This window comes from Saccopteryx bilineata, chromosome 5 (assembly GCF_036850765.1).
Source record: "Saccopteryx bilineata isolate mSacBil1 chromosome 5, mSacBil1_pri_phased_curated, whole genome shotgun sequence".
NCBI classification, from domain to species: domain Eukaryota; kingdom Metazoa; phylum Chordata; class Mammalia; order Chiroptera; family Emballonuridae; genus Saccopteryx; species Saccopteryx bilineata.
Genome location: NC_089494.1, coordinates 216,701,225 through 216,707,920, shown reverse-complemented (window position 1 = coordinate 216,707,920; position 6,696 = coordinate 216,701,225).

Here is a 6,696-nt window from a genome sequence, read left to right as displayed (position 1 = left end):
ACCCAAAATGGTGAGTGGAATTTGGCTAGCTTTCCTGGTGCTTTAGCAATTGTGATAAATGGAAAGCAATTCACAGATGGAAAGTATGCCAAACATTCATGCTTGATGTTGCCAATGAACTTTTTGAGGACTTTTCTGATAAAGACAAGATAATCAAATGAATAAAAGACATGCCTCTGTCAGAAATAACTGTTCATGATCGTACCATCATGATGGCAAGTCAAATTGAGGCAACACAAGTGAAGGACATAAATGCAGCACCATTCTTTTCTCTCACTTTGGATGAGTCAACAGACATGAGCCATTTATCCCAGTTCAGCATGATTGCAAGGTATGCTGTTGGTGACACAGTACATGAGGAAAGTCTTGCTATTTTGCCTATGAAAGAGACAACAAGAGGGGAGGATTTATTCAAGTCTTTCACTGAGTTCGCTAAAGAAAAAAATCTACTGATGGATAAACTTATTTCGGTGTGTACTGATGGTGCTCTGTGCATGGTAGGGGAAAGCAGAGGATTCGTAGCGCTTCTTTGTGAACATGAAAAGAGTTCCACCCTAAGTTTTCATTGCACCCTACATCAGGAGGCGCTTTGTGCTCAGATGTGTGGTGAACAGCTTGGTGAGGTGATGTTGCTGGTCATTCAGGTGGTCAACTTTATTGTGACCCAAGCTTTAAATGATTGCCAGTTTAAAACACTGCTGGATGAAGTTGGGAATAATTATCCTGGTCTGCTTCTGCACAGCAATGTGCGTTGGTTGTCAAGAGGGAAGGTGCTCAGCTACTTCCCGACTTGTCTGACTGAAATCTGGACATTTCTTGAAATGTAAAATGTCGAGCATCCTGAGTTAGCTAACACTGAGTGGCTCCTCAAGTTCTACTGTCTCGTGGACATGACTGAACATATGAACCAGCTCAATGTGAAAATGTAAGGCTTTGGAAATACAGTTTTATCACTTCAACAAGCAGCATTTGCATCTGAAAACAAGCTGGAACTCTTCATAGCCAACATTGAAACACGTCGTTTACTACACTTGGAAAACTGGGAGAGTTTAAAGATGCATGTACAGCAAGTGACCCTGCTCTACATCTTGATCTCCAGCAGCTAGCAGACTTCACATCTAATCTCCTACAGTCATTCAAAGCATACTTTGGATAATTTTGTGAGTGCACTCGTCTTTTTAAGTTTATCATCCATCTACATGAGTGTGCAGTGGACAGCACTGACCTGAGTTACATCCCCAGTGTCTCTGTCAGAGATTTAGAGCTACATGTTGCTGACCTGAAGGCCTCAGACATGTAGGTGAATAAGTTCAAGTCACTGAATGAAGATTTGGAAAGACTTGCATGACAGCAAGCAGAGTTGGCGAGCAAACACAAGTAGGGAGAAATGAAAAAACTTCAACCCACAGACCAGCTGATTGTCAGAACTTAGAATGCACTTCCTGTCACATACCACACACTGCAGCGTGTAAGTATTGCTGTACTGACAATGTTGGGCTCTATGTATGTATGTGAGCATTTTTCTCACATCTAAAGAATGTTAAGACCAACCTACGAACACATTTAATGGATGGAAGTCTCAATACCTGCATGAAGCTTAACCTCACCATGTATCAACCAGACTACAAAGCCATCAGCAAAACCATGTAGCACCAGAAGTCACATTAATGGTAAGAAGTACTTTAATTATCACTGGTTAGCAACAGCATAACAAAGTTATTAAAAAGAATTCAGAGACTTATTGTACTTTAAAAGTGTTGGTCTTACACAAAATACACACATTTACTTGTATTTACTGTTAAACATATTGTATGGCTCTCACAAAATTACATTTTAAAATATGTAGCATTTATGGCTCTCTCAGCCAAAAAGCTTCCTGATGTCTGGTGTAAACCATAAGCCATTGATGAGAAAAACTGAAGAACACACAAATAAATAGAAAGATATTTTGTGCTCAGACTGGAATGATTAACGTTGTTAAAATGTCTATAGTATCCAAAATAATCTACCAATTCAGGGTAATTCCCATCACAATTCCAATTGTAATTTTTTTCAGAGTAATAGAACAATCAACACTTAAATTGTATGCAACCATGAAAGACGACAAATGTGAAAGCAATTTTAGGAAAGAAGAGTAAAGGAGGAGGCATGACCTTCTCTGATTTTAAACTATATTAAAAGTTATGGTAATCAATCAGTGTGGTACTGGCATAAAAAAGAGACACATAGATTATTGGAACAGAATTCTGAATGCACAGATAAACATATACCTATATGTTCAATTAATTTATAAAAACAGGACTAGGAATATACAATGTTGAAAGGAGTTTCTTTAGTAAATGCTACTTAGAAATCTGAACAGCTACATGCAAAAGAATAAACTAGACCACTATTTTACACCACACACATACACACACCAAATAACACATGAAGGTGTGACCTTAAAACATGAAACTTCTAGAAGAAAATATAGGTTGTAAGCTTTTTGGCATTGTTCTTGGTGATGATTTTTTGGTGTTGACACCAAAAGCAATGGTAACAAAAGCAAAAGTAAATAAGTGGGACCATATCAAACTAAAAGTTTTCTGAACAATGAAAAAGAATATCAAGAAAGAGAAATGAAACCTTTCAAATGAGAGAAAATATTTTCGGTTAATATCCAAAATAGCATATAAAGAATGCATACATCTCATTATCCCAAAGAAAAAAAATCTGATTAAAAATATACAGAAAAATTGAAAAGATAAGTTTCCAAAGAAGACATACAGGTGGCCAACATGTACATACATAAACATGTGTTCAATATCACAAATTGTCAGAAATATGTATATCAAATCCTCAATGAGGTCAAGTCACAAACCATTAGGAAAATGTAAAGAAAATCTTCATGTTTGAATGGCTATTATTGAAAGGGCAAGATATAACAAGTGTAGAAGATACTGTGGAAAAAAGAGAACTCTCATGCCCTGATGGTGGGAATGTAAACTGGTGCAGCCGCAATGGAAAACAATATAGAGGATCCTCAAAAATTTTAAAAAGGAAATGTTGCCATTGGTGATGACATGGATACATTTTGAAGGCATTATGTGAAGTGAAATAAGTCAGAGAGAGAAAGACAAGTACCATATGATCACACTTACATATGGAATCTAAAATATTAAAAAAAAACAACAACAAAACCTGAGCAAATAGAGAACAGATTATTGTTTATAAGAAGCAGAAAGTGAGGTTGGGCAAAATGGATGAAGGGGGTCAAGGCATACAAATTCCAGTTATCAAATAAATAAACCCTGGGAAAATAATCTACTGCATGGTGATTATAGTGAATAATACTATATTGCATATTTGAAAGTTGCTAGGGGGAAAGTCTTCCAAGTTCTCGTCACAAGAAAAAAAAATTACACCTATGTATGGTGATAGATGTTAACTAGACTTATTGTGTTGTTCATCTCACATATATATATACCAATAGTAAATTTTGTTATATGACTGAAACTAGTATAATGTTATATGTCAATTTTATTTGAAGTACATATTTATAACACATTATCAATATTCAACTATAAAATGATGGCTCTTTATTTATTACTGGTAGCACATCTTCAAAATTATGCTACCAATAATAAGATTAACATTCCCCTATTACAGTTTTTATCAATATTTCTTCTTGTAATATTAATTTACTGGGAATTACATGGATTATAAAATTAACATTATACACCACTTAATATATACATGACAAACATTTAACTGTCAGAAAGGACACAAACTATAAGAAATATTTACTTTCAATGGCTTTTATTTCCTCTTCATTTGTGTGTTAAGTATTGGAATTGAAGAAATTACAGAGTAAATAATGTGAAGGAGTAATGAATCTGTCTATTTTCACCCCTTTGGTTCCTCACTGATCCAAAGAAAGCTTATCAAAAATATCCATTACTCCTGTTTCTGTTTGAAAGATTTATACTTGTTTATTTATATTTGTTCTTCGGTTTTGCATCTCGTTTTTCCCATCTGTTAAGAAATGGCTCCCATAGATCTCTGATAATTAAACATTCTAAAACACACACACACACACACACACACACACAATGTGGATGAGCAGGCTTCACTAAGAATGTCAAAGCTTTCAGACAGATAATGACACACATCTAATGATTAAGATTGAGCATAGAAAACAGTAATTTATTTCATATAGTAAAGTAATCTCCCATAATTTTTAGCAATCCTGTTTTCTATCTCTATATGTCAGACATTGCTCCAAAAATAGTCTCCCTTTCTCTTTTTTTTTCCCCCAGAGTCCACTGGTTAATCTATACTTTGAGCTAAAATAGAAATCCCCAAAAGAAATCCCCCTCTCTTTGCCATTAGATTACAAATGTTGGCCTTTGTGCTGATTAGTCTTTAAAATAAACTCTTCAAGGTACTCTTGATTGGTATTCACTTCTGTCTCTCCCACCAGGCTGAAAATTCCTTGAGATAAAATGTTAAGGTGCATTCCTGTAGTTTAGCACTTAACACAGTATGTGGGGTGAAAAGTAACTGTTAATAGAATAAATAAATGCCTAATTTATGAGAAGTTCATAGAACTCTTACCTTTGAGAAGTTACCTGCTTACATCAGAAGAAAGCAATATGTTATTTCTTGCTGATGTTAGACATTGCCTAGGATGTTGGCACAGATTAAATAAAATTTAAAAAATATTAAAATGGAAACATTTTGAGTTCACTGAATTGCATAGCTTAATAACACTATTTAATAATGCTTCTCAGAATCTTTTCAATATTTTTTTCTGGAAGTTTCCTGGGGTTCCTAATCTGGGCCTTTGGCTTTAGAATACTTGCAATGGCTCTAGTTTTGTCAGCATTTCCACAGCAAGGAGTCCACAGACATATGGAGGACATAGTCATCTGGAGCCAGAATTTCTTCTTAGATTACACACCACATAACTGTGCTTTTTAAATCCTCTGCCTACAGACCCACAAGATTACTGCTGGACCAGATTATCATCTTCCCTCCCTACTCTAAAAGCTATTCATTCAAAATATTACTTTGGGTTTATTTTTTTTTTAATTTTATTTATTTATTTTTTTACAGAGAGAGAGTAAGAGAGAGGGATAGATAGGGACAGACAGGAACAGAGAAAAATGAGAAGCATCAATTATCAGTTTTTCATTGTGACACTTTAGTTCAGGGGTCGAGAAACTTTTTGGCTGAGAGAGCAATGAATGCCAAATATTTTAAAATGTAATTCTGTGAGAGCCATACAATATGTTTAACACTAAATACAAGTAAATGTGTGCATTTTATGTAAGACCAACACTTTTAAAGTACAATAAGTCTCTGAGTTCTTTTTAATAACGTTGTTATGCTGTTGCTAACTAATGATGAATAAAGTACTTCTTACCATTAATGTGACTTCTGGTGCTGCATGGTTTTGCTGATGGCTTTGTAGTCTGGTTGATACATGGTGAGGTTAAGCTTCATGCAGGCGTTGAGACTTCCATCCATTAAACACGATTATAGATTGGTCTTGACATTCTTTAGATGTGAGAAAGACTGCTCACATGCATACGTAGAGCCAAACATTGTCAGTACAGCAATACTCACATGCTGCAGTGTGTGGTATGTGACGAGAAGCGCGTTCCAAGTTTTGACAATCAGCTGGTCTGCGGGTTGAAGGTTTTCATTACTCCCAATTTGTATTTGCTCGTCAACTCTGCTTGCTATCATGCAAGTCTTTCCAAATCTTCATTCAGTGACTTGAACTTATTCACCCACATGTCTGAGGCCTTCAGGTCAGCAGCTTATAGCTCAAAATCTCTGACAGAGATACTGGGGATGTTACTTAGGTCGACGCTGTCCACTGCACACTTGGGTGGATGGGCGATTAACTTAAAAAGACGCGTGTGCTCACAAATTATCCAAAGTGCGCCTTGAATGACTGCAGGAGATTAGATGTGAAGCCGGCTAGCTGCTGGCGATCAAGATGTTGAGCAGGGTCACTTGCTGTGCATGCATCTTTAAAGTCTCCTAGGTTTTCAAAGTGTAGGAAACTGCTTGTTTTAATATGGGCAATGAAGAGCTCCAGCTTGTTTTCAAGTGCAAACACTGCTTGTTGAAGGGATAAGACTGTATTTCCAACACCTTGCATTTTCACATTGAGCTGCTTCAGATGTTCAGTCATGTCCACGAGATAGTAGAACTTGAGGAGCCACTCAGTGTTAGCTAACTCAGGATGCTCGACGTTTTTTATTTCAAGAAAAGTCCAGATTTTGCTCAGACAAGCCGGGAAACGACTGAGCACCTTCCCTCTTGACAACCAACGCGCGCATTGCTGTGCAGAAGCAGACCAGGATAATTATTCCAACTTCATCCACCAGTGTTTTGAACTGGCAATCATTTAAAGCTTGGGCAACAATAAAGTTGACCACCTGAATGACCAGCAACATCACCTCACCAAGCTGCTCACCACACATCTGAGCACAAAGCACCTCCTGATATAGGATGCAGTAAAAACTTAGGATAGGTCTCTCTTCATGTTCACAAAGAAGTGCTACGAATCCTCTGTTTTTCCCCACCATGCACGGAGCACCATCAGTACACACCGAAATAAGTTTATTCATTGGTAGATTTTTTTCTTTAGCGAACTCAGTGAAAGACTTGAATAAATCCTCCCCTCTTGTTGTCTCTTTC